This window comes from Serinus canaria, chromosome 3 (genome assembly GCF_022539315.1).
Source record: "Serinus canaria isolate serCan28SL12 chromosome 3, serCan2020, whole genome shotgun sequence".
Taxonomy (NCBI): domain Eukaryota; kingdom Metazoa; phylum Chordata; class Aves; order Passeriformes; family Fringillidae; genus Serinus; species Serinus canaria.
Window position 1 is genome coordinate 62,815,019 of NC_066316.1, and position 22,909 is coordinate 62,837,927.

The 22,909-nt window shown below is 39.5% G+C and overlaps 1 protein-coding gene across 5 annotated transcripts in view; it reads right to left on the minus strand.

Annotated features, from left to right (window-relative positions):
• The window catches only part of PKIB (cAMP-dependent protein kinase inhibitor beta), a 53,570-nt gene that overhangs the window by 12,155 nt on the left and 18,506 nt on the right, over positions 1–22,909 (minus strand). The window contains exons 1-2 of one of the 5 annotated variants that reach the window (XM_018917055.3): positions 8,263–8,341; positions 732–890 (exon numbers count right to left, since the gene is read on the minus strand). The exons of 3 other annotated variants lie outside the window; for them this stretch is intronic. The gene's annotated coding sequence lies outside the window, so the exon portion shown is untranslated. Of the gene's footprint in view, positions 1–731; positions 891–8,262; positions 8,362–22,909 lie in introns of those variants that run through there. One more of the 5 variants, XM_018917043.3, reaches the window with a different exon arrangement.

The window sequence follows — 22,909 nt, forward strand, 5'->3', positions numbered from 1 at the left end:
AGGAGTTGTGGAGCAAGAGGAATTTCCTGGTAGCAACACGTGGGCACAAAGGATGGAAAGCTGGGAGCACAAGACTGACAGAGAAGTAAAAACCACGGAGAGCTGTAACTGTGCTTCTATGCAGAGAAGAGAGATTACTTGAGGGTCTGTGTGTGACAAAGAAATTACATGGGAAGCTAAAGGGACATGGAAAGAAAGGAGAGCTCTGGAAACTTACTGAGGAAGAGGAGCAAAATCGGTAGTGAGTATTTTCTTTGGAAGGCAAGCAAGATGGGAGGAAGAGGCTAGTTCAGTTCTGAGGAACACTGCAGGAGACCAGCTGTAGTGCAGGATGAGCAGAGAGATGGGCACAATGGAAATCCTACACTTAGCAGCAAACAAGCTAGATGACAGTATAACAGGTTTGTTTGGTTTTTAAACTTAAAAAAAATGTTTACTACACCAAAGATCTTTCTTCTCAGGGTTTTTTTAGCAGGGGATAAATTATTGTGTTAATTTGACATATGCTACAACACCTTGGTCACCAAATATGTAGTATTTGTGACAACGTTTACAGACTGATATTGTCTAGCTCTAAAGAACAAGCAGCTCCAATAAGAGCTTCTGCACAGATAAGCCTTTTCTTTGCCCTGCAGGCAGCACACTTCCTAGGAGAAAAGTCCCTGTTTATTTCATATTAAGACCTCCGGAGTGTCCCTAGGAGGTAGAAGTGAGTTTGGTGAAAGGGTTACCTTTCCATTATGAAATTGGTGAGGGACAGAAACTTGTGCTTCTTTCCATTCCGCAGCTGGGTGGTAACAGTCTGGCAGCAAGCAGGAATTGCAGTGTGAATAGCAAGGCACCTTGCTATGCTCCTAAGCCTTCAAAGCATGGGACTGAGACCATTTCCACTAAAAAGCAAGGACAAGCTCTTAGAAGACCTTTATTGATTTAGCTATGCAAATAAAAGCTGACATTTTATTTTGTCACAGCCAGGTAACATTCTATAATTATACATAAAGCCAGATTAATTTTATTTAATTTGTATGATTATTCCTTCTTCACAAATACAAGCTGTATTTTTTTTAGCCTGGATCAGACCAGGAGACCATCCCATCCTCTTCATAGACTTCTTCCTTGCTTATCTCAGTTTCACTTGACTAATGTGGAAATTCTTGGGTTTAAACAGCTTTGCAGTCATATCCCCTAGCATTTCTTCACCTGAGCATAGGAGGTGATACTCTCTGTCTTATAATGATATAGTTTGTGTCTGATGAACACTTTGAAAAAGCTAAAGCCCAACCAAATCCATGCACCATTCTTTTCCCGGAGTAAAACCTTCCTATTTGAGTTTTTAATTTCTGCATTCTACTTTCATAGTGCAAGCACACACAAGGCGGAGTCACAATTTCCAGAAGAAGAATTACTCATAGCTGTCTGTTCTAATAAAAAGCCTCCAAAAACCACAGCAAAAATCCAAACACAAACCAAAGCAACAAAAATGAAGTGAAACTTAGTATTAAATTGCTACTTATTCACAGAGGACTGGAAACAGCATTTAAAACAAAGTAAGCATAAATCAATTCCTTATTGAGTAGTAAAAGTACTAACATTCTAATAAAGGCTAATTTCATTTTCTTTACCATGGAAAGCTGCAAGAAAGCCTGCTTGTCTTTGTCATAAACAAGTCTGTAAATCTATCACTTGAAGTTTTTTTATTATTCTGCCTGACAGGTAAAGCAGTTGACAACTTCAGCTATTTCAGTAGTGCTTATTGTTGATGGGAACATCTCTACCACCCTTTTCAGCAAGTATCAGTCTGAGAGCCACTCAGATATCTTGCAGACATCACCCCAACACTTCTCTCAAACATGGTTCTTGGAGTCTCAGTGCTCTTTGCTTTTGCCATGAAGCTCTGCATAACTATTTCCCCCATAATTATTCATCTATTTCTCACTTCAGTTGTGTCTCATACTCCACAAATGATCTGGGCTTCCTGAACTATACTTCTGGCTCATCCAAGAATACTCCTGGAAATCCAATCCAAAATACCTCATTTGGCATTCTTCACTGAATAGGATGGTGAAAAGAAAATAATATTTGCTCAATTCAGTAAATGGTTAAATAGTTAATAAAATATTATTTTATTAACTCAGTTCAAGGACAGTAAAAGGTCTTTGATTTTGCTTATATAAGTGAACAATTGCAGGATAATTCTATAAATCTATCTCTGTTGGTCTACCCAAAGGTTTTTCTAATTACATTTTTCTAACTAATAAAATATAACTTCCTTCCCAAAAAATTTTGTCTTGACCATACTCCTTAGACCACAACAGGTGCTGGAAAATTCTGCAAAATCATTCTGGTTCAATTTGCTCTCAGGGGAAGAAGAACCAACAGAGAAGAGAACACTGTGTTTTTCAGATTTAATCTGGTGACTATTAAAGTGAGTCCAGGCAGGAAACAGCCATTTGGCAAGTGAAGTCTAATATAAGGAAAACGGAGCTAACCTCCAACTGCAAGTCAACCTGGTGCCCTGAAACAGCCTTTAATGAGTTACTTAAGTTTCCTACTGCTCTCCTTGACATGTCAGTGACTTTAACATTCACAAAGATGAAAAATCAATAGGACATATGGATACATTTTGAGAAGTTATATGACTTTGCTGCACTGTCTTCAACAATGACATTTTAAATGAGGACCCTCAGTTCCTTGCTCGGTATGTTCCATTTATACTATATTTATGCTTTAGCAATTTTTTTTTGCTTCAGAAACAGTATTTCTTCAATATTCAATGAATAATCCTTCATTTTCATTTCATTCTCCAGCATACATCATGCTTATTCTAATACAATTTCACAGAGGTCACAGTTTGCCTGTTCAATCTTCACAGTGGTCCTATTTGCTGATTTTGATGAAATTACAGCTAGGAAAATTTGCCCCCTCTCACGGTGACTCACCGAGAAAATAGACTGAGATTTGAGAAATCCGTCTTCTTTTAGGCTTATAATTTAAGTTAGATAATGACCTTGATTCACAAGACTTTCTCAATTATATTTACAATAGACTTTAAATTGCAAGTAAAAAAATAAATTCAATCAATTACAATTCACTGAGACATATCCTGATAGCACAGGTTTACAATTTGACCCTGCAGTTCCCCACGTACTTCATCAAATTGCAAGGCTTGTGTTGCTTCCACTGAAATTTGATAATACAGCCAGGACACAGCCCTAGGAACAAGTGCTTTGACATTCAAGAGCAGATCACTGAGTCAGATTTGTCCCACTCAGATTTGGTGATTAGAGTTATCTCCAGGGGTTAGGACACCTGATGACACCATCTCTGGTTACCTGTGCACTAGAAAATCTGGGACTGCACCATGGTCAGAGACCACAGGGTATTTACACCCACAGGCACAAAGGATCAGAATAACAAAATCCTCAGATTTAATCTGCCAGAATGGGGGAAAAGCTTTTTCCACAGAATAATGAATATAGGGGCATAAGTATTTGAGAGCATCTTCTTCTTAAATTTTCTGGAAATAGCACTGCTCCACTAAGTATCACTGATGAAAGAAATTAAATAAATCAAAAATCCACAATTCCACAATCTCTTGAGGAGTAATGAAGAAAACAAATAGGCTATATGATTATCTATAATACACATTAAGAATTTTTTCCTTAGAACTCATTTTGGATTAATTTTACACTTCAGGTGAAGGGTTTATCTGCAGTGCTATACTTGGCTTACCCCTTCCTACTTTTAGATTACTCTATTTGTTTCCTCTGCATCTCTGCTGAAAGGATACCATCGATCACAGCAATTTATAAACCTCCCTGACTTTCATGCTGTTTCAGTGTCTCTTTTTCTTGGGAGAAAGGTCTAATAGGTAAAATTCATGGTAGCTACAAGCCTAAACAAGTCAGTAAAATACACATGGGATTAATTTAGTTTAATTTCTTTAGCCTTTCAATATAGTTATATTTTATGAACATATGAATCATCTCTATTGCCCTCTAATGACCTTAGCCTGGGACAATAAACCAGCCTTCCTATCTTAGGGCTTCACAGCTATAGACTCTTTTTCATAAAAAATAAGACATATTTCAATCAAAATTCTACTAAAACGCTAAGGAAATTATTTTATGGTCTCAGCAAGCTTACCTGGCAATTAAGAAAAGTTACTGTCTCTCAAAAAATCTAAGCCAAAAAAGCGAATCCCTACCTCCAATTATTACAGACTATCTGTTTTTCAAGAACAAGAACCAAACAAACCTTTCCAGGGCATGTATGAGGCTGCCAGGCAGGTCATTTCCACACAGTTGAATTAATGTATTTTAAATTAATTCAATAAAGTTATCTCTAATTAAGGCAGACGGCTTTCAAAGAACACTTTGCATTTTGATAAATGATCCTTCAGTAAACATGCCCTACTATTGAAACACCTGGATTAAGTGCTTTAAATAGAGACCAAAAAAAGGTGTTTTTATACTGGTGAGAATCACCAGTATATACAGGATGATTTAAAATCTGGCAGTAGAAGGTTAAAGGGGGTTTTGTATAAATTATTGGAATGAAACACTCGGATTTTCAGTACTGAAAGGGGGCCTAGAATAAAAACTTCTAGCAGGGCCTGTTATGACAGGACAGGAGATAATGGTTTTAAACTGAAGGAGACTGATTTAGATTAGAAAGTTGTTTTACAGGAGGTGGTAAAACACTGGCAGAGAGATGGTGGATGCCCCATCACTCAAAACTTTCAAGGTCAGGTTGGATGGGGCTCTGAACAACCTGATCTTGTTGCTGGTGTCCCTGCCATTGGCAGGGGGTTGGACTAAATGACCCCTGAAGATCCCTCTCAACCCAAACCATTCTATGTGAACGATTCCGAGTATGGCTGGACCCTTAAGCTATTTTAGCTGGGATACCATGATCCACAGAACTTTTTTTAAATTTTCTTAATCTGCATGGGCCATTGACCCATGGGCTCTCATGGTCTTAATGAAAGTGAAGGAATGAAAAACAAAATATAAACAAACAATCAAGTCTTGTTCCTATTTGTCATACAAGCAACATTAAGTGGAAGTTCCACATACTGAATCCTTTGGATTTAAAAGTTTTAACAATCAGCTTGCTTTCTCCTCAACTTTTTAGTTTTAATTTAACATTCAGTCTGCTATATTCTGAGTGAGAGGTGGGTCATTTTGAAATGTTATAGCAGTGCCATTCTTCCACAAGAGAAGCAGAAGCAACAAGCAAGGTCTGTCTAAGCAAACATTGCTTCCCTTTGGAGCGGAAGATAGGATTTTCGTCTTGAAAGCTCAGAGGAAAAGGTGAATCTGCACTTCCACTGTGTAGGGATGGTACCATGTAATCCCTGAATCAATTTTAATAAAACTTTTTCACCAGGTCAGGAAAGACACAGACCTCTGACTGCTCCTGAAAAGTTGCTTGCCAGTATTCAGGGACTGGCACAGGGTGAGAGGACAGTGAGCTTGAGTTGCTATGGATATGGCCGCTACTTTAATCATCAGGTTCTTTGACCCATCTGAAATTTTCACTTTGTGGTTTCACCCCTGTAAGCCCTCAAACACAACTTCATTGAGTTTTCTTGCTCTGGAAAGAGCCCATACACAGCCTCAGTGATACAGCACATTTCCTAGAAGGTTAGAAGGCAAGGAAATCCCAGACATTGCTTGGCTTTATCAGAGGAGGTTTGTTCCTCTGTGCTCTCACCCAGCACTGAGACAGTCAAACCTCAGTCAAACAGTCACAGAGGTCACGCAGGAGATGGGACATCCTTCACCTCAACTCCTTCTCTTACCCTGAAAGAGACAGCCCCAGCCCTGCCTCCCCTCCTCCTACCCTCCCATGGCAGTAAATGCCTTCTCTCCTCTTTATCCTACAGCAGCAAATCCACATGCTCACAGACATGTTCTCTCCATGAAGAAAGTGCCAGGGTCCCCCTCCTCACCCAGCCTCTCCCACCCTGCCCCACAGAAGGGTCATAGCAAAAGTCTCCACTATCCCAGCAGAGGCTATTCCCCAGGCAGCACCACAAAGAGAATCTCCCCACAGAAAGACACAAGAATGAGCTACACAACCTGCAGAGGGGGAGTCACACATGCCATTTGGAGTTACTCACACCTGCCATTGCAATCCCTCACTGAAGGCACTCTGCTGCAGGGGGATGAGGAGCCCAAAAGAACACATTTCCCTTTGTATAAAGATTACTGCTCAGCACTGACATTCTGTAGCCTTCAGATTTTATGTTTAAGTGGAAATAACAGCCCCCTGGCAAGCTCCTCTTAAGGTTTTGCAGTCTCCACAACACTTGGTCAGAGTGTGTGCCTACCTGTGTAATGTGTGAATTAAGGAACTGCAGAATGCTTAGAAACATTTTTTTTCCCATCTGCTAAGCTAATGACCTCTCCTAAAATGCCTATGAGCTCTGAACATTTCCTTTTCTAGTCTTGTCAGCATAATCATATTACAGCCTGACACTCGGACGTGTAAATTAATCTGTCCTCTTTGATTTTTTTCTATGCAGATTCCTCAGAAGTCTTTTTTTTTTTCTATTTTATCTTATTAGGCACAGAAAGAGAGAAAAGTCAAAAAACAGATAGGCATTATCACTGAGTGAATCTTTCTGCAAAGTGATAAATCTGTTTCTAGATAGACTGAAACCAACACCAAAACCATTTTAGAGGACACACTGTAAAGATGTGTCTTTACCAGAAACACACAGACCTAAGTGCATTCCTTAATGAAAATTCCAGAGGAGGGTTTCTTGAGGTTTTTTTGTGGAAGTATGGGTTGAACATTTCAAAAGAAAGCCTGGAAGTGATACTGATAAGTGTAGATCATTGAGGGATTATGCTGATGTTGTAGTACTCAAAATATTTACTCCTTAGTTCATATACTAGGATTTAGTTCTGCATTAAGTCCTATACATTCAAAAATTCAAAAATATGAAGGTGCTTATTATGGTCTCCCAATGAGTGCATATCCTTAGAGATGGTGGATTCTCTTTTTCTAAACTGCACTCAGCACTGGAGATGAGTAGAGCCTACATCTCCTCTCTAGGACCTTGCAAGAATCTGGATGGAAAACTGTAGATAGGGAGATATCAAGGGACTCTTTCTGCAGATGACCTCTTGTTCTTGAAGAGCTACCAAAGATTACAGGCATGGTAACATTTTTCTCTGGTCTTCTCTGCTGTATCTTTATGTTTCACTTTAAAATGAGCAGCTGAAAAGTTTGGTTTATGTCTAACTTTTGTTTTTCTTTTAAAAAAGGGCAGAAAATGTTCTGCATTTTCTTGATTGCAGATGAACAGGCACAACCTTTCACTGAAAAGCCACTGTATGCTGGTCTCTTTTTAAAGCCATAGGTCACATTCTGTTCTTTACAACATCAATAAAACCACTACAACTTTGTTCAATGAAATGGAGGTTTAGGAGAGTACTGTCAGAAAATAAATCCCTGCAGATACCCCTCCACAAAATCCTTGTTCATGTATGCTGACAGAGGGAAAAAAGTAATAGCAAAATTTGTTCCTGTCTGAGAAGTTTCAGCACTTCTCCCTCAACTGCAGTCCCTCACATTTGTGATGACTGTGTGAAGGCCAAGGACAAGCAAAACCAGCTATTCTTGCTCAGTTCAGAGCTGTTTGTGTCCAATACTCCATCTCAGACTCCTCACGGTCACAAACAGCTCCAGAAACCTGGCTCTGATACAGATGTCTCTGCAGGGCTGACCTGACAGTCTGCATTTTAAGGGCCAAATAAATGGTTTCACCCAATGAATCCCTCTTCCCCTATGAAGGGGGAAAAGATGCACCCACAGAGAAACTGAACTCATTTCTGTACTTCTCAGCAGGGAATTCCCTAAAACACTGGTAGTCACAGCCAAAGAACATAATTTTAACATATAATATGGAGGTTTATTGGCTTTTAATCTAACCACATTTATTATACCAAACAACAAGCTAGCTCTAGCATTTCAAAGGAGAGCCTAAAAAAGACAAAGATGACCCCCACAGTGTACAAAACCCAGCAGCAGGAGAACACTGGCAAGGCTATGAACATTTAAATAAAGGGGAACTTCTCTGTTTGCTTAGTCTGTTCAAGGCAGTAAGGAAACAAGCATAGCTCATTAACTAAAGTTTTTTAGGAATGGCAGATGCTAATGAAACCCTGTTAAAATGTTTTAAAACCAGCTCAAAAGTGGTACAGAATACAATACAGCAAAGGAGAACATAAGAAAAAAGCTACTTACAGGACAGCAAAAAGAGGAGGCTGCTGAATACCAGAAAGACCCAGAAACAACAGGAAAGTGATCTCAATGTCTGTTTTCTCAGCTGACTACAGCAAAACACCAAGGGAAAGCTGAACTGTTGCCAAGAAGGAAGATAAACTTGCATACATTTAAAATAAATGAACAGATGACAAATTCGTATACAGAGAGCATGCCATACAGGCAGACTTCTGGACTTCAGCCTTTTCATTCAGGGCACTTCTGGTACAAAAGTAAATCCTTAATACCAGTGCCATTAAAGGAATTCTCCATCCTCTCATAATGGAAGGCAAATCCCTCTGCACCAGCAGTGCTGTTACATTCACCCCAAAGGTGGCAACTGCTGCCTGGACACCGTGTAAGCAACAAGCCTTGGCTGTTCTGTGGCATCCTGCTATCCAAACAGAGAACACATAACTGTGGCATAAGAACTGCCTTCACACTGCTCTAAGATAAATACTACTTTGCCAACACATTTTCAGCAAATCTGTAAATCAGAGTTTGTATTTCAGCATCTCAGCACAGAGTTTCACAGCAGACAAGAAAGCTAGCTGGAAATAACCACGCTGCTTAATTTTGTATTAGCTGTCAGTTGATTTGGATGAAGAATCAAGAAACCTGCAAGAGGATGGTCATTTAGCAAGGCTTCTTGGTAATCTGCACAATTCTGCCCCCCAAAATGCTAAGCACCTTAAAGTTCATGGTTCAGGTATGCCTTCAGACCCACAGCATGGTTTCAAGAGGGGCCAGCATGAGCTACAGAAGGGAGCCACTGCTCAAGCTGTGCCAGCAGCTCCAGATTCCACTGTCTCCACAAAAATAACCTGCCATCACATAGCTACAAGAGAAGCAAATTGCCACTGGAAAAGCCCTTCTGCTCATAAAAACCAGAAAGGATGCAGCAATTTGAAGCCACACACATCTTGTGAGCCATGTACGTCAGCAGGGCAAAAAAAGGGAAAGATACAATCAAGAAAAATTAACTTCTTGGTTGAGGAAATGATTCAATGTTCTGTACCAAGTCAAGTTTGCCCCTGTCTGACATTTTTCAAGGGTCAGTCACCTACAAATGGGGGGGCTGAGGGGGAGGAGGGGGTTTATTTACCACTGAATAGGTTTCTCCCAACACAGAAGACCCAACCTGAATAAAATTCAGCTACTGTAAATCTAAAGCAATCCCACAGGAGTTATGTTTCTCTAGATGTGCACTGGGGCAACTGAGGTAGGGGTCTTACCACAAATTGTTCACATAAGCTGATTACTTATTTACTAGAGTGAAAAGGGGATATTTCAGTGGATGTCAGTGGACGCATAAAGTTAGGTAGCAGAAACAGAAAATAATTTGCCTACATACATATTCCTTTTCTCTACAGCATCCTCTTTATTTCAAATATTTAACCTAGACAGGAAAAAAAGGTTAAAAAAGGAAACAAATTGTTTAAATTAAAGGCTATTCATTTAGCCTTCAAACAACTTATGTATTAAATTGATTACAATATGAAACACACTTAAGTCTATACCAATGTATTCAACAATTCAGCTCTTGGCAAGTATAACCTTTTCTTCCCCAGATTCTCTCTTGGATGAACATTTTTTTCACTGCACTTTCATGTTGAGAAATAATGAAATCACTTCATGAAACACTGTACAAACTTTGTGAAGGGCTCAGAGAACTCCTGACTGTTTCACAGCTACTAGTTATAAAAATGTTGCTCTAGAAAGTTATTAGAATATTAACAAAGGTCAGCATTTTGAAGTAGATATGGGTGCATCACGGGGAGATTACTGGGTTTCAAAATACTTCAAAATAAGTTGTGCTACTTTTCAATTTCCACCTCAACAATTCTGCTACAGCAGTTAATACAATAAAGAGAGCATAAATTTACAGGAAAACCACAATCTTGCCTGGAGCTTTTAGCACTCTGTAAAATTAGTTTTCTTTTTGTGCATATCAGCTATGCCTATTTTATTGGTTTTGCTCAGTTAACACCATCCAGAAGAAAATTCAATGATGTACCTTTCTTTGGCCACTAGTTACAAAATATGCTCCATTTATTTTAGAATAGTTGGCAAGGCAAAGCAAGAATTGGTTTCTAATTAAGAACCAGGATCTGGAGAGAGTAATGTGAATACAGGGAGACAGAAAATGTTATCAGAGGCACACTACATGTTCTACAGTGGCAGAAAGAAGGTATGTCCTTGATACCATGCTGATGATCACACACAGCCCAGCTGGGGTAATGCAATAACAACAACACCATTAGCCCTTTCCCCAAGCTGTTGTCTTCCTTCCATTCCCCTCCCTTCAGTAATTCATGCCTGGTATAAGCAGGGAAGCATCAAATTGTGAATTTAATCTCAAGCTTAAATGCTGTCTTGTTCCAAATCTGTTGCTCACCTGAAGACCAAACCCCATGTTTTACTACATTACTGGACAAATTGTTAGTACAGCCAGTGCTTTGAACAACAGGCTTAGCCCAAAATGCTTCCTTTCCACACATGCCCTTTCAAACCTGACATTTGTGAATTGATTTTGGCTGCTTTATAGGTACCTAAGTGCTGAGGAGAGGTAGAAAACACCATGCACATACAAAAGGTCTGCTGATGGGTTCTCTCCATTCTATTTTGAAGACCAAAAGCATATATATTACACATCTTTGCAGCTCTTTGGGGATTCTACCAGCTAAAGGACAGATTTTTCTGAACAGTTACTGCAACTTCCAAAACTGTGACTTAGAAACCAAACTTTCACACTTTGAAGTTTAGTAAGTGGCTTGGTGCCAGATAAAATAATGATCTAAGAGCTTCCTAATATGCAGCAGAACACTTTAATGAAAGTTTGCCTATTACATATGCAAGGACAGGTTATTTGCTGTAAACTCAGATGAACTTTGTTGGTCTTGCAGCACTGAGTGCTGCAAACAACACTGAGTCTCCCAAAAAACATACTTGGGATGTGTAAAGTCCACCCTGGCACGTCATCATTTATAAAAACACTTTTGCATTTCAAGAAATTTATTTTTCAGGTAATATTTCTGAGACTCTTACTTGCTGACTTTTTCGACAATAAGAATTTCTATTTATTAATTTGTTAACATATGGACAAAGTATTCTGAACTTGAATTAAGTGCATTTGAGAAGCCCAGTTAAGTCTTTTTAAAAACCAACCAAGCTGTCTTGTATGAAATATTTGAAGAAATCAAAATTAGACCATGAAACATAATGGATTGATGTCCAGAATGTTCTTAGGTTTGTGAGACACATATCAAGGCATTTCAGCTTATTTGTAACAAGCATTTATTTTGTATTATTAGGTGTGCATAACCCTACACTGATGTCTGAGGAGACACATCATCCAATTTCTTTTATTTCTGAATGCTCTTGCCATAGCCATTAAGGTGAGATAACTAGGGATGAAAGAAGTTCTCTGAATTTCATTGGATATGAAATTGAGGTTATCCTAAAAGTAATAAACCCACACCTTTGTCTAAAGGGAATAAAGGTGGAGCTAAGCCCAGTGCAAGTAGTCATTTGCAAAGTAAAACCTTTTGTGGACTGCCATGATGAAGGCCCACTACTGTCCCTGGAACTGATCATGGCTTTTTTCCTTGTTTCACACACCACAATTCTTCACAGCATCTGGGGGTGGATTTTCTTCATTCTTCAGCCAAGAACATGTCTATGTATGAAAGGTGATGTGTCACCTTTGCTTGAGGTAGCAGATCTGCAAAGTACAGCGAAGCCAAACTGCAGAACTGGATGCCAACATTTTTTCTCCCAAGCTGGATGCTTCAGAAAATTACTTCAGTCTACAAATTTCATATATGAAGGAAGAGCCACCTGGAACTAACCAACAGGTAACACCTAGGAGAAGGGCCTGCTTAGGGATCCCACTCATCACAGACTTTGCCCTGCCCTGGTTGCCAGGCAGCACCTGCATCTACTCACTGCTCACTTCAGCTGATAAAGAAATCATCACCTCTGCAATGACTCATTCCAACCACCAGGCATGGTTCATTCTTCCTTTTGAAAACATGCACAGAGGAATACCTTGGGATTTGAAGAAAAACTGCCTAGAGCTGTTGTCTCCTAGGTGAATGCTTTGATCCCCAGGGAAGAAATAAGTGGAGCAATAGCACTTTCCACTGTGCAGAAGTATTGTAATTGAAATTCTATTTTTTGATGTCAACTCCAGTTTTGCCCTAGTCTTCTCACTTCAACCACTAAGGCAATGCTTTTATTGAGTGAAAAAAAAACCCATGTCACAAAATTTAAGGGTCAGGACTGGCATTTGTCAGGCCACCACTTGAAATACAAAGGAAAAATATTATTCTTGTAACCCAAAGAAACCTGCTTCTGTAATTTATGCAGTGACTATTTCTTATATAAGAAGAGTCCTTGGAACCAGACAAACATTCATAACTTCCACATGTCCAGCTGAGTACTGTAATAACTGTGCTTGTGTTCTCCCCACAAGCCATGAATTCTTACCTGTCCTTTTCTCCAATTAGATCCTAGCTAAAAACTGGAAGCTAAAAACTGTTGGAAGCACAGAGCTTTTAGAAAGGGTTAAAGCAAACATGAGCAAAACCAAAACAAAATCAAACCAAAACCATTGTATATTTATTTAAGTGACATGATTATTTGACACTATAACATTGGCTATGCTGCAAGAACTGCTGAGTGTTTCTCTGAAGGAATATTTTTCTTTTATTGCCAACATTACATTACCAAAATACTGACAAAGGACTAAAAAGGACCTCAACAAGACACTGTTCTCTTGGGGACAAGAGTGACAAAGCATCTTATGACATTTACATGCTTCTTGTAACTGGAAGTAATTGAGGTCAATAGCAACTCAGACCTACTGATCTGATGACAGGACAGTTGTAATTGCATCTCTTTATGCTATGTTGACTCACCACACCTAATAGATTGTTTTTTTGATCTCCCTGGGGGAATGGTTATTAGAATTTGTCCCTGCCAATGAGGAGTTACCACATCTATAAAGAAAATAACCACTAAAGAGTCAGTTGTCAATTCTTTATATTATTTGCATGCACCAAACTCAAACAGTGATTACACTGAAGAGTTATTTGACAGTTTTAATACAACTATATTCATGAAAAAAACCCTATGCCTCTTGCCAGCCTTTGGTAAAGTTTAAGTGCATGGCATACATTAGTTTCTGAGGAACACTGGAGCTAGAATTCTGAAAATACTAAAGGAGGTCAGTGTAAGCTGTTAGACACACACAGTTCTGGAGATAAACAGACCACAGACATGTCCAAAATCAGCAGAAGTTATTTATGCAATTATTTTGAACCCTCTGGACATCAATTTTTGTGTTTGTTATGTGACTCCTACAGTCACCTCAATTGCCAAACAATGACAAACTGCGCCAAGTTCAAGAGCTGGATCATCACATAGTGAGTCCTGAACTGATGACAACACGTCTTTCAGCACACATCATAAAATGCCCCTTCTTTTGTTCCCCTCACCAAACAGAGAGCTCATTTGCCCAAGTTCTGAAAAGCCTTGCTTACATGGCTTTTTTGGAGAGAAGTTTTCAGGCACATCCCAAGTTAATAACTGAATTTGAAGTTAGTGAATTCTGCAATTGCTAAGAAAACAATGATGACCAATTCTCAAGGTGGCATAACTGGATGAAATGAAGTGACTTTTGACAGGCAAACTAATCATTCCACCTCTCTGTCAACCCAAGGCCCTGTGTTTTCTGGAAGAGACTCTTTGTTCTCCTTATTGTAAGCCAATCTTGCAAGTTTCCTCTTCAAAGCAACATTTTTAGGGAAAAATGCAATACCAAGCATTCAACAGTGGCCAAAAAAAGAGTGTTCTCATTATATACTTCAACACAATTATAGAAACTTTACACTCATTAATCCACATAAGAAATTTGACCTTGCAGTCTCTTCAATTTTAGGAAATAAAATAAATTCTGGATTTTTCCTAACATTATTTCAGATTTATTATTAAGTCATTATTTCAGACTACTCATAGGCACACTTTGGATGATGTCTTTGTATCTGCCCATTCTATATGAATTCTGACTCTGCTGCTGAAGAAAAGCATGAGCTTGCTGAGCTCTTCTCAAAGTCAGCTGAGAAGGCGAAGGGAACAAGTAATATAATTAGGAAGAGTACAAAGTAGTTCAACTTTATTCTGTTTAGTCTTCTGAAAAAGAGCTCTGCATATAAAAATGAATTAGGGTCACTGCTTCTGGGACAACTAAAAAAAACCTATTTAAATCAAAGCAAGGAATCCTGTTTGACTTTGCTGAATACTTTCTGAACAGATGGGGTGCATGAGACATGAAGAAAGGTCTGGGAGGAAGCAGACTCTAGTGGCTTCTCAGAGGCTACAATCCACTGATGCTTGCTTCAGAATTTCAACACCCATAAATTTAGGAATACACTAAAATGTCTGCATCCTGAAAAAATAAAAAAGAACAATCAACTCTTTCATGGTGAAAACATGTTAACAAAACAAGGTTCTTCTGTTCATATGGGAGTAAATGGATGAGGCAGTCAGGTAGAAAACAGTAGCTTAAACTTCAGCATTGGTCATAACCATCTTCTTCCCCAAGCACATTTACAAGGCCACAGGGACAGGCTGGCATAGGTTTAAACTCTGGCACAGAATCAGTCAAGGTGTTGACTGGGTGTGAAACATGTTTTACACTTTTCTCATGCAAGAAGTCATTCAGTCTCTTGCCAATGACACATGGTTTTGATGTATGTGGTTTAATTTTTTTATTCCCATCTGTTTTTTGCCTAAATGAACATGTATCCACTGTCTTTGGCTCATTTCCTGCTCCTGCTCCCAGAAACTCCTCCACTTTATTTTGGACCCTGAATGCAAGTTCTGTGAACTTGCTTGAGGCTGGAACTCTAGACAGTATTATTTATTCATTTGCTGAAGCAGAAAAAACCCTTCATTTTTGTGATACTAAAATACCTCAGCTAAGTGTTGGTTGGAATTCTGTTCTGCCTTTCTGCTAATTACTGTTATGGCTTCTTGCCAGCCACCATTTTGAAAAGTCAAATACCAGCTTCCAGATGAACAGCAATGTGAAAGACAACAAAGAATCATTCTAAATAAAATACATGGCAGCATGAAAGGAAAGCAAACATTTTCTTGCTGGGACAGCTGCCTAGAAGTCCTGGCTAAGCAACTCTCTTATGAAGACAAGGCAGAGTTTTGTCAAAATGGGAGTTTGTCCACATCTCAAAACCAGCACACATTTCATCATGCCACCAAGGTTCTCTTGGTGGAAAACAGCAGTGTTACCCAGTGTTACTCATTGTGGGTAGATCTCTGAGAGCTGGACAGGAGGAGGTGATTGGGAAAGAGCCAGAAGCAGAGGATATATCAAGGCTGTAAACTCACTGTTATAAAATCATAGAATAATTCAGGTTGGAAGAGACCTCAGGTGGTCATCTACTCCAACCTCCTACTCAAAGCAGAGTCAATAACTAATTCAGATCAAAGTTATCAGGGATTTGTCCTTTCAGCTATTGAATATTTTCAAGGATAGAAACTCCACAACCTCTCTGTGCCAGGGTTTCACTGCCATCATGAAGAAAAGGCTCCTTCTTACATCAGGTCTGAATCTGTCCTCTTCTAGATCATATCCATAGTCTCTCATAACCATAGTCTCTTGCTCTCTTGCTGTGCAACTCTGTAAAGAGCCTGGCTCCACTTTCTCAGCAACAGGAGAGAACAAGCCCCTGTTCCTCATCATCTCCTCAAGTGTTCCTCCCTGACCAACTCCTGCTCCAGTTTATCAACATCCCTTTGGTAAGACAGAAGTAAAACTGGACAATCTTCCATACATGGTCTAATGAGTGCTGCCCAGGATGTCTTTATGCCTTCCTTGGTGAGTAAAGTTTTGTTTACTGTGGGCAATGCACAGAGCAGGGTAAGATGGCTACAGTTACCAAGAGTTTTCAGGTTGAGATGCTCAACACGACAGGCGAGAAAAAGATGGGGAACTATCCACTGATAACAACAGGAATCTGTATTCTAAGAGTCTTCATGTTTTGGAAGCTGGGCATGGTGCCAGATTTCCAGTTTGGCTGTGAGACATACAGAACAGAGCATGTGGTACTCCATATCAGGCATCAAAAATCAGCTTTTTTATTCTCAATAGGGTTGGCACAGAGTCCAATTTCCAGATGGTTTTCTTGTTGCATGTTTCTGTTGCTTAGAGAAACAAAGCAGAAGCAGAAGGGGAAGCCCTTCACCACAAAGAAGGAAAGAATCAGAAAAACAGAAGTAAAAACACAAAGAATGAGTCAATAATTAATAAATTACGTCACTTTCTGTGTCACTTTTCTCCACTAAGGAACTAGCCATGGAAGCTCTCACATTTATGCCAGAAAATTCAGTGTTTGATTGTGTTGTCTGTAATAGCTTTGGCTGGCATTTTACAGTCTTATTTACACAGTTAGATGCAAAGCAACCCATAGAAATGCATGTTATTTATCAATAAATGTGGTGTTTGAAAGGACAGATGCTCTTGTTTACCATCCCCTCAGATATCAGTCAGTCTTCATATCATGCCCTACTTTATGCAAAGTCTGACTTCTTTTATTCTTTATCTGCTTTTGATATTTAATTATTCAAACTGCTTGATGACTGCATTAGGGTCTGGTTTAGTTGTTTCTATATTCAGAAACTTCCTTACAGCTCACTGCACATTCATTTATTAATCTAATTAAAAGCCAGTGGGAAATTTCAGTTTAAGAATTTGAACCCTGGAGTAGCTGTGGCTTCTAAAAGATGCCCAGTACAGCTGCAGGGCACATACTTAATACAGTGGGGACATGACAAAGTTGACCTAGAGGACTGCTAATTACACTCACCTTCAACTACATGTAGGTGTTCCATTTATGTGTGGTATTAAAGCCCACTTAATACCTAGCAAAAGACATTTCAATTACAGGAGAGGATAATGTAAAATCAATAAACTGAAGCACACTATACAATCAAATGCCATTTGAAATCCAAGTTGAAGCACTACACACCATTGTAGTGCACAGATCCAGTACACATGAGCACTTGATTGTATGTCCAGTTTTCATAGCTCCATCCTTAAAAAACACATTCTTAAGCACTCTGTACAACTGGGGCCATAGATACTTATTTCATCTTATTTTCAAAATAGCAGGTGGAGGCTTAAGAGAGACTACCAAGATACAGACGGTCCAAATGGTCAACTTTCTGTTCTTAACTCTGCAGAGTACTGAGTACTGCTGATGTCTACAGTTCTCTACCTCTGCTGGGAGAGGTAAAAGCTGTGGAGTAACTTAAAGGATCGAGCCCTATTAAAATTAAAGAAATGGGAAAGACCTCATCAGAAAGATTTATTTAAAGAAATTTTCTTTTCTAATGGTGAGAGTTTTCCCTGCCATCTGATCTACTGCAACAGACTAGGTCATCCTTGTAGGGCTCCTTTGCTGCTGTGGTCTTGAACCCAGGCCCTCTGAGGAGACCAACGGAGAAAAATACAGCCAGTTATAAAAAAAATGGTTCCCAGGATACCATCCTGCTTAAGGGCATCCATAGGAATCTGAGCCTGGGACTTTTGACTGCTGCTGAGAAGCAGTAGCTGGGATACATAGGAATTGGGCCAGGATTCACAACAGCCTCTAACTCTACTGCACTTCCAGCCTTTGCCTCTTAACCTTTAACCCATCCTTATAATTTCCTCACTCTTTACCAACTTTTCTCTTTACCTTCCATCTTACTGATGCAGAATTCTAGGTAATAAATAAGCATTGCAATATTAATACTTTTTTGTGTCAACTACAACTTACTTGGCTTGGAGCAGAAATGCAGATTGTGGCAGGCAAAATGGAAACTACCTTGGACAGACATAAGCAGTGTATGGAAAGAGAGCACCTGTGTCCCTAATCCTGCAGAAGCTAAGGAACAAGTATAGTATTGCTGTCAGCTGCACTGTAAAAAGGCAAATGAGTGTTTGCAGCATTAGGATCCATGAAATACAAGGGTCAGCAAGCAGCATTTTGAAGGGTAATTCAATTTTAATCCCTAGTCAGAGATTTGCCAAAGGCAGAGAAGGCACTTCAGGCTTGCCACTGTCTGAAGTACAGCCACACAGACGCCAGTGTGTCAGTAAAACCCCTATTTTCACGTGCCCTAGCAGAAGGCAGGCACAAGCAGAGCCACATAGACACAGCAGAGCTCCAACCAGCTTTATCTCCTGGCCTGAGACCAGAAAGAGCCACAGACTCAAATGGGGCTGGGGAGGAAGTGTGGCTAAAATAATTTAACCTTTCCCATTATATTGTAGGGCCTGTTGTGCTTGTTTGTCTCATGAAAAGGGAGAGAGGAAAGAAATCTCCCCCAAACATCAGTATACAATCTTCTGTGGCAGAAAGAAAGCCACATCTCAAAACCAGCACACATTTCATCATGTCACCAAGGTTCTCTTGGTGGAAAACAGCAGTGGAAATCAGCAAATTCAGAGACAGGCCTTTGTCTGAGCAAGGCTACAGCTTATTTCCGTGCAGGTTATCATACTGCACACAGGATTTTTAAAGCACAATTACAGCCTCTGACAGCCTACCTAAAGGAGTGGAGTGGTCACCATGGTAACACCTGCATCACATGGCAGTGAACACCTGATACCAATCAATCTTGAAAACATCTTTTTAAAGAAACAGCCTCCTGGAAAACTGTAGATGGAGATTTCTTTCTGAAAATACAAAGATGCTCTCCTATAACAAAAATGACAGTTTTACCTTACCATCTTTTCATCTGATTCTCCCTGCACACAATCCTATCATGTGTAAGTTTATGGAAGTTATAAAAAATAAAAAAGGCAATGGTGCTGTGTTGAGAAGAGTGACAAACATCACAGTACAGCTGACATATAAATGATACTTTGCATTTTTCCCCCAGAGTCTGAACTGTGGCTTCTGAGAATATAGCCATGCTCTGGTTGCTAAAACAAAATAGAAACACGCCTACTGTAGTGCCCCCCCACCTTCCCAGGACAACAGATTTCCCTCAAATGTTAAAAACCCAGAAATGTCATCAGCTTCTTTCTCCCTTTTTGCTTTCTAAATCTGCAATTCAATTTCATTAATAAGAGTTGTATTCCTTTGTGGGGGTACAAGAAGAAAAATATCACTTTAAGGAAGTGATGTTTGCACTCAGTTTGGCACTGTGGGTTTCTGAAGCACATTCTGCCCTCCAGACACATCCAGCCAAAGAGCAGATGTAGTTGCTGAAGTCTTTGTGGTTTTTTGGCAGGTTGTTTTTTTTTTTCAGCTCAGTTCCAGCCTAACAGCCTTTGGGTTCTCTGTGCTGTGACTACTCTTCTGCCTCTTTCAACAGTCTGACACCTCCTCTTATCCCAGTAAGGACAAATAATCACAGAAAATACCTCATGCAGAAAGTTCAACAGCCTCAGCAGTATTTCCAACATAGTCTTGTTTAATTCTATCTCAAGTTATTGCTACTTTCATTATTTGAAAGTCTGCTTCTTAATTTTCCCTTGAAAAAGACTTTTTTTTCAGATGGTTTCCATCTTTGTCATCTTCCATCTCCTCTACATTCACTTTTTCAAGTAATTCAGAGCTATAATCATCCATTCTGACAGTGCTTTTCCTTTACTGAGTAAGATTTCAGAACAGGAGAGCCACTGAATCTGCAAATACCATTAACTGACAAAAGTTGGATATCCAACCACTGTAGAACTGATAAAAAATCTGCACAGAAACTCTTTCAGCATCCTGGAGACGTGTGGAAAAACGGCAGGAGTACAAGGAGGAAAGGAGACATGGTTTCATAAACTCAGTGAAGTCACTAGAACAGGCCACCCTCTGTCATGCCCTCCTCACTGCTGAGCAACCACAACAGATTTTGTGCACAGGAACTTCTGCCACAGGTGGTTTGAGCATTTCTACACTGCACACAAGAGCTGATTAGGAAAATGCTTCCAAAACTTCTATTTCTAGAGTTCTGGTCATATCCAGAACTGCTTAATTCATCAGATGGCCACTTAGAAAAAAGATGTGACTATAGCTGTTCAATAAGACTGCTATCAGGATTTTTCTGAGAAAGAAAGTGCTGTAACTGGGTGGTTATTATATATTATATATATATGTCACTTTACACGTATCCAACTGAAATGTCCAATTGTATTTGTTTAGCTCAGGTAGGTAAAAAAAATCCAGTTGTCTCCCATTTTAGTATAATATTGGCCTCTACTTACAGGTGTGTTTCAGGAGAAAAGCGAGGCATGCTGCTTTGATGCTAGAAAAGTAAAGGGAATTGATGATATGTAAAATTTGTGGCAGTTGTTCTCAGCCCTCAATATGTTATGCAAATAACTCCCAGCAGCTGTACCAGGTAATTATACTGTCTGTGATGTTCTACAAGTCAGCACTAGCTGTCATGCAGTCTTGTTATATATGAGGAAATCCAGCTTTAAATCTGCTTTCACAGAGTGGAAGTTGCATTTATTCAGTGTGGTTCTGACATGTGTCTCACAATAAATGACATTATTGCTCAACTGGGCAACAGACTCCAACAATAGAAATATAAAGCTCCAAAATCAAAATGAAGATGTCCTTAACAGTGTATTGGGTTTTAATCTGTGGCAGGGCCCAGTTATAATTTTCAATCTGCACATAATCAATGACAGAAGAGATCCATTGATTCCATTGATTTTGGCTGAGATCAGAAACCATACTTCAACTATGTCCAATATCTTTTGCAAAAGTAAGTGGCAAGGGAATATCAGGCAACTGCAAGAGAGTAGTTGCAGGATTTGAGAAAGCTCTTATGGCTTCCTGTGCTTTATCACCCTTTGAAACAGTGCTCAAAACCTGCCCTTCCCAAATCCATGGTTTAAAGATAACAACAAAATCCAAAATCCATTTGTGAAACACACAAATGCAGTCTACCCTCGCTCTGGAAGAGCATTGTTGTCAATAACTAATTAACTACGCACTTCTGCCGGGAAGCTGAACCTTATACTTGCCACCACAAAATGATGATTCATTTGTTTCCCATATCCATTTATAAATGAAGGGTCAGCACAAAAATATAGCAGCGAGGGTCAAAACTGCCATGAATATTTTCATTACCTTCTCTACCAGGTCTACATATGCTTTTGCTGACAGGAAGATCAGAAATCTTTCACCTCTATGAAGCCAACTCATCGGTTCTGTAGGAGCTGTCAGTACTGCAAGTTTTGAAATATATGCTAACCTGATGCTTTCTGATAAGTCTGCTACTATCCTTATGAGTATGAACTTTAAATACCAGATTCCAGATAATGGACATGGCATCTGCCATTTAGGCTGGTGTTCATTTTTAGTGCTCCCTTACGAATACAATCTTTGTGTAGGCACATCTACACTTGGAGTCTTTTTTATCCCTTGATGCTGTGCAGTAGCAATAACTAATAAATAGCTTGCTAAAGAGTTATTTATACAAGTACAAACACAAAACCACTAGATTTAATGATATATTTTCCTTTTGCACTTGTGTAAGATAGTAGTGAAAAAAACAACTTGATAAAAATTTGGCCCATAAAGAGAAAACAGGATCAGAACAGCAGACCTTTCCAGCAAAGCAAGTCAGACAGACTGCCTTTCAAGTTTCCCTGTCAGATTCAGACTTCCATTTCTGGCACCTATGGTAAAAGGTTTTTTTCCCCAGTCCAGTTACAATTTCTGACTCTCAGTTCTATCACTCAGACACATCTGATGCCTTTTTTCTCCTCCTTTCAGTGTCTCAAAAAGCAAAAGGCAAAGATAAAGTCTGGATTCTCTGACAGGGTTTTTCTTCACACTGTGATTAATGAGGTTAATGTCTTTATTGAATTTTCACTTGAAAACATCAAAAACCAACATCCCTCTGAAGCAGTGTGGAAGAAAGGCACAAATTCACCTCCTTGCTGCTGGCAGCATGACCTTAAATTGCTTAAAAAGGCTCAAAAACATTTGGAGACAGATGGTCTGCACTACTCCTTGTATTACTCTATGAAATCCTTTAGACATAAGCCATTGACCAAGCCAGGGACGAAGACTGGATTCAGCTGCACCAACACTCCAGCAGGAATTTAGAAAGCAAAGGGATCCTCTTAGAAACCCATGACTCATTGGGATAATCTCCCTTACCTTTTAGATCTTTAAAATTTTTCATCCTTGTTCTCCATGTAAATCATCTAAAATTTGGTTCTAAGCCAAGTTTGCTCTGTATGCTTTGTCTGTGTAGCCAGTCACAGAATGAAGCTTGCCACTGAGTTTTGTCAAGATGCACTCTCCCAAATTCAGGTCAAACCTGCTGCTGCTATTACCTTCGGCAGTGATTCCTTAAGTGACCTAAACCACTCATCTGTCACAGCTTCCTAAGAGAGAATTCATGGTAACTGTTGCTTCATTCTGCCTTCAGTTGAGTTTCCATCTGTGTTAGGAGCAGCCTCCTAAGTGCTGACCACTGCTAAGAGGCATTTTATACCAGTTGCTGAGAGGCACAAGATTGCTGGCTGAACTCAGCTCCACTGCAGGGGAGGGACCAAACTTCAGCCTACACACAAACTCTTCTCCTTCATGCTTCCTCTTTC